Raw genomic sequence first — 6,385 nt, forward strand, 5'->3', positions numbered from 1 at the left:
GCTGTTGGCCATGGAAACACCTTCTAGTTTAGATTATTTATATCAGAGCTAAATATAGACGCTTCACTATGACACAGTGCAGAGATTCCTCTTGATGCATTTGAGCTTCTTCTGCTTAGTTTTGAACATTGTGCACACAATCATCATGAAATTTACATATTCATTATGCCAGGTTGGGTTTTTTTTTGGAAAAAATGGAAATTGCAAAGAATTGTTGTTTTTTCTGAGCACCTGGTTTAAAATAGATCATACACCTGCTCTACTTTAAGATCAGTACATTGCTTATCCTTGAAAAGTAAATATCCTGACTTAAGGAGCAAGGAATCAAACTACTGATCTTGTACTGGTCAGCAACTCAAATTGGATCAGGCGAGCAACTCAATTAAGTTCAGCTGAAAAATGCATAAATACGAAATTGGAGCAAAAGGCAAGACAGAGTAGAGCAATGATTAAATATGTGAAGGTAAAACACGCTGCATAGTCCCCAAAAAACATGTCAAAGGAAGAACATCACAGTACGTAGCCCTGCTGTTGTAACAAAACAGTTTAAAGCCATCAGCACCTCCACAATTAAACACTTTTCCATGTCAGAAACAAGAAACCAAACCTTTCTTCCTCCATTTGTTCCCTTGCAAAGTCTAAACAGTGAAGTTTTCGATGTGGTGAGCAGAGACCTCCTGCATTAGGCCTGCACTTCTCATGCAGACCTAATGATCACTGGACTGCAGTTAGCATTTATAAGAGCCTTAATTTTGACTGAGGGTCACTTAATCCAGCTTGAGGACACCCTTTAAATCTAAAACTTGACTTTTTTTTTGCCCATAATTCTCACAGTCCTCACATTTAAATGACTCCCTTGCTGTTCCAAACTTTGGCAGGAAAGGCGATTTAAAAATGGCTGTTTGGTTTTGCCATCATCTGGTAAGATCAAGAAAAAAAAAATCACATCAAATGCAGAATTATGTGCATATTTTCAATTGTTAAGGCTAAATGGTGTAAAGAAATTATCAGCTGATCAGCAACCTGTGTGAGTCTAAATTCAGCTGTTATTAATTTCCCTACTCGCTAACATTAAATGTGAATATTGAATTACTTTTCAGGAAAAAAAAAAAAAAAATTATCAGTAATGAAGTTAGCAGGTATTTTTCCATAAAAGTGTCACAAACTTGTTTGGAAAAACTTGAAAAGTAGTTTTCCGAGATGTTCAGTAAAGACAATATTGTTTGTTTTGTTTTTACATCATCCCTGTAATTAAGTAATTTCAAAGTAAAGTGTACCTGCTTATTTTGGTAAGATGAATGTGATCCCTTAAAACAACTTATAAAACAACTTATAGATTGCTATGAAATGTTCTTTTTTCCAAACTGCTTTACAGTTTGTTTGTTTTTGGCCAAACTCCATAGTTCATGATGTTACATTTTCTCACATTTAACGTGTTCGATCAATGGGTTGACTTCAATAACAAAACAATAATTTTCAATGAAAACATCAATACAACCAAATCTGATTTAGTGTAAAACAATATGTTGTTTTTATGCATTTACAGGATTACAGGTCTACCCATTAGTCATTAAAACACTTAAATATAGCATGTTTTCTTTTTTTATTTAATTAACATATGTTTTATGTGAAAATAAAAAAAACTGTTTTTAAAAAATATGACTAAATCAGCTTTTAACTGAGATTCACACTGCATTTTCTGAGTTTTACATTGCCTACATTACTATAATTGTCATTTACTGACTCACCAATATTGTTCATGACTCTGCAATCTGCCTTATCGTTTGACAGTGATTGGTATTTTTCCGCCACAGAGCCTCTGCAGGACAGCTTTCACTGCTTTTTGTAGGAGTCAGTCATAATTCAGCTCACAGTATGCTTCCTTGCTGTTCAGCTTAATAAGTGGACTTAAAGAAAGATGTTTCTCCCGCTTTTCCTTCGCACTGTTCTCGTGACTCACACACGTGAAAGAGACCAGGGGCTCAGATGAGTGGATCATATCACCCGGGGCCAGAGGACGCCAGTGACCAGCACAGTCTCTATTTCACTGCTCCTGCTTAAAGCTGCATATTTAAAAAAAAAAAAGTTTTTTACATATTTATTTAAACTGTCACCATCTTGTGACAGTTTAATATGAGACAGATAATCTGTGAAAAGATTAATCTCTTCCACCTCCTCTCAGAGTTACTATTGCCGTTTGAAGAAATGAACTGCTCCCAACCAAAAACAACCAGGAGGAGGGTCTTAGCGCTGTCAATCATCCTCATGTAGCCACTGCTAAATGTGCTAATGGCAGAGAAACACTTTCACAAGAAAACCGTTTATCCACTGTCATTGGTGTCCATGCTAACTAGCCTGAGCATTCGCAACAGGCTCGATAACAAAGGGAGGGAAGGAGGAAGAAGGAAGAGCAGCGCCACACAGAAGTTGATTGACAGCGCTAAGACATGCCTCCTGGCTCTGATTGGTTGTTTCTAGTGAGCATTGGAAGCTCAACATTTTTTCAAAGATTATCTGTCTCATAGTATGCTGTCAGTACGTAGCAATAGTTTTAAAAAAAATATGCAAAAAAAAATAAAATAAAGTTACACACTGCAGCTTTAACTCCAACATTTTACTGAAATGGCACCTGGAAATGATGGTGACTCACGAGTACAACAAGTTAGATATCACTGCGAACAATATATATTGCAATATCCTTATGCTTTATTGTTACCATTTAAGTAAATAAGTGATCATAAGAGTGAGTGATCCTGAGAATAGAGAACCGTCTTCAGAAGTTGAGATTTGCTCTAATCTGCCTTCTTAAGACAGTAACATTACTTTTCATGGATAAAAGTCTACATAAGTAGGAAATGGTTGCTGGTTTTACAGCATCTGGGAACCCTGACACAAAGATGCTTGCAAATTTAGATAACAGCTGTGTGTCAAAGGAAAATTATCTATCAATTATGGCAGCTTAGTCTTATTTAAAAGTCCAAGACTTTCATAAATAATTATTATAGTTAAAGTCTTGACCCAGAAATTATTATCCTGGCTTCTGATATATTTACCTAACTGAAGAAAAGATAACAAAGTCTGCCTCAGGTGTTTCTCTCCTTCTGTAGACACTAACAGAAGACTGAAAGACAAAAGGGACAAAATGAAAGCAATAACATGTTAGCTGATCCTCAAACCATTCGCCATGAACAGATGGGTGTAAAGCAACACATTTGATCAAATTTTGTTTTGTTTGGAGTCATTTTTATCCATTTCACATTTATAAACTTTAATGAAATCTTAGTAATCCCTGGACTCTGTCATTAAAATCAACATTTTAAACTCTGCCACATTATTGGGGCCGATAAGAGAAGAAGAACAGGAACTGCAATCCTTCCCAGTTGATGACTCCTGAGAGAGCCAACATTGCAGCAGATTGCAGTTTGTTGTCACCATGAATCACAATGTCTCTTGGCTTCAGCCGTCAGTCTGACCACACCGTTTAGAGGCTTCTCTTTCAGAGCAAAATATCACTGCTGGTGTCCAAAGGCAGGGATTCCTCACCAGAAATGCTCATAACATATTTACATTATACAATCTGATAAAAATATTTTTTTCTATGACTATCTAGATAAGTAGTAATGTGAAAATAGCTTTCTCTCCTCCTGACAAAGGGTTCCTGTGGATAGCCAAAGGTCAGTAAATGTTGATCGGACCATTAAACGGACACACATGTCAAAAACAAAACACAACCACAGCCAGGACACACTTTGAACAAAACACAAGCATTTAGAAATTGCACACCAGCTCTAAAAAAATTCTACAAATACTGATGCAAATAAGAAAGCAGCATGTAGGAGCTGAACTGGTTTTGAAGGAAGAAGATCACGGGGGGCCGTCCTGCTGAAACAAAACGTGTGCACAGAATCATTATGCAGCACATGACAAATTAAGACTTGGATGAATAATGTGAGCCATAAACTTTGACTTTTTGTTACAACTTTGTGGCACTAGACAAAAGGAAATGCAATTTACATAACTCTACATTGGGAGACAGATGACATCCAGCTTAGATAAAAAGCTCAAAAGTTAGCTAATTGTTACCTTATTTACATAAAAATGACAGGAAGTATCACCATGTCGTCTTTTCACTGCGGCTTTTGTTCATTAGATAGTTTGGTTCAGGAAAAGCACAAGTACATTTGAATTATGCATAATTTGCAAAGCTAAATGTCATTTATGTTTTTTCCCTCTTCTGGCAGAAAACTCTGGTTTCAAATACTTTTTTTAAATGATGGGCACGTTTATTTCATTTTCTAATAGAACATTTTGAAGTAAGACTGTCAATAGGAATGACTTTTACAAAAGACTTTAGTTTCATATTGCAACTGATCAATAACAACATTTAATTTATTGAGATTTTATGCAATAGAGCAAACAAAGCAGTGGAAAATCTGGAAAAAAATCACATATATGTTCAACCCTCTTTGTTGAAACAAGTTGGAGTGAAATCAAAGAGTGCCAAAAAAGCACCTGTCCATTTAGTGTATTCTGTTTGTTAAATAAATTTGGGCATATGAAAATCTTTCACAAGATAACTTAATAGTCACAAGCCCCCAGCAGGCTTTGGTGTCAAATAAATTGTGTTTTTATTGAGGAAAACTGTCTTGCAAGGAATATTTTTTGTCACAAAGCCGCAGCAGATTGCGGGCCCCCATGCCTCAGTGGACCCCTCATTTCGACACTGCTGTCAAAAGCAAATAGTGATAGGAGAGCCTCGGCTTTTGACAACTGCTGACAGGGATCAGAGCTCAAGGCTCACATCCAGTCGTGTTTAATTCAAAGACCTTTGTAGGAGCGTCGGCTCAAAGTCTGAAGGCTTTAACAAGTTTTAAACCACTCAGCCTTCGATTGGGACCGTATCTCTCTGCAGTCTTTGCCTTTTTTGTGATGTGCTGAAGTGGCATAAATTAAGTGCTTTAGTTTTAACATTTTAGCACAATTTCTTTATTACCTGCGTCTAATGATATGTTCACACCTTACTTTAATTTCCTGACTGTTTATTTTCATTTGAAGCAATGTTTTATTGGTGTAATGGACCAAGCAAGTAAAGCGCAAGGACAAAGGTGGGTTTATTTACCATAAAATTCAAAAGAACATACAAAAACATATGACAGGGGCCTCAAAAGAAATTGAATGAACTACACAAAGTTTAGGTTTGATAGTCAAAACTGTAAACTAACAGGTAAACAGAAACTAATGAGAGCAGATTGGCACAAAATGGGAACCCAGCAGTTACATATTACTGAACAAAATACAGCAAAGAACACTAACAGATAACTTATAATTAAAGTTACTAATAAAAAAAAAAACACAACTTAAATTAATTCATACGTCAAATAAAATAAGCAACATTTAGGCCATTCTGTCTTTTCCTTGATGAATCTGTAATTAGTATTGCTTCCTGTCTGCAGAATTGCTACACATCAGAGGTGAATTGGTAAAATAAGAAAAGAAAAAAATCAGCAGGTAAATGTTGAACATGCAGAAGCTATATAAACAGGAGCAATGCAAAGCGTCAAATTGACATTTAAGATGTAAACAAAGCTTGTGGGCTTGCCAGGTTAATTTCTAAATACCTGCAAGACTCGATAATCACAGGAAAATATAATCAGTCAAATTCGCCGTTCTTTAAGAGCAATGTTTGTCTTTTTTGTTCAGAATACTTTATACTTGTTTTTTTCCTTCATTTTATTCAAATATTTTGCCCTCAGCAATGAAAAACACTCAGATTAATTTTAAGAAATAAATTTGCTCTGATGCTGTCACATAAAACTAGACGTGGAGCTAATTTGGTTGATTTAAAGATTGTTGGTGGGAAGCAGCTAATTTAAAATAAATCATAATACTCTGTTTATATTTGATTACTTCACCATACATTTTAATTTCTCTGCATCCCACCAGCAAAACTTACTGATCAATATATAGATAATTGTCACCTAAATTTATATATTTGAAAATAATTGGCACAATTACTCAGATCCCAAACTGCTTTTCTATGTTAATTCATTTTCCCACAGAGTCTGAGAGCAAAGCTGAATTAATTACCAGCATCTCAAGGAGGATTCTGGCTTCCACGTTTAATTTTTTCTTTCTTCATTATTGATCAGCGTTATTTCATCAGCTGGGGAACGACAGAGAAGGCAGAGGGGGGAACGACAGAGAAGGCAGAGGGGATTCTCGTTTTAGTCTGATGAAACATGATGTCAGTGGGACGCAATTACATCTGTCTGTCAAACACTAAAGACACTGATACGAATAACCCACCATCTTCAGCCTGTTTGGGTCCTGAGTAGGAATTTAAAATCACTTGTTTTTCATTTTCTATGCTTTTACACATAAAGTC

At 35.8% G+C, this 6,385-nt stretch overlaps 1 long non-coding RNA gene across 1 annotated transcript; it reads right to left on the reverse strand.

Annotated features, from left to right (window-relative positions):
* Positions 1 to 1,982: 1,982 nt before the first annotated feature.
* Positions 1,983 to 6,163, reverse strand: LOC103471689 (uncharacterized). Its single transcript, XR_534710.1, has 3 exons — positions 6,088 to 6,163; positions 3,054 to 3,121; positions 1,983 to 2,063 (listed from the first exon to the last, which is right to left on the reverse strand). It is a non-coding gene; the product is annotated as an uncharacterized LOC103471689 (long non-coding RNA).
* Positions 6,164 to 6,385: the final 222 nt, after the last annotated feature.

Source organism: Poecilia reticulata, linkage group LG10 (genome assembly GCF_000633615.1).
Source record: "Poecilia reticulata strain Guanapo linkage group LG10, Guppy_female_1.0+MT, whole genome shotgun sequence".
In the NCBI taxonomy this organism is placed as follows: domain Eukaryota; kingdom Metazoa; phylum Chordata; class Actinopteri; order Cyprinodontiformes; family Poeciliidae; genus Poecilia; species Poecilia reticulata.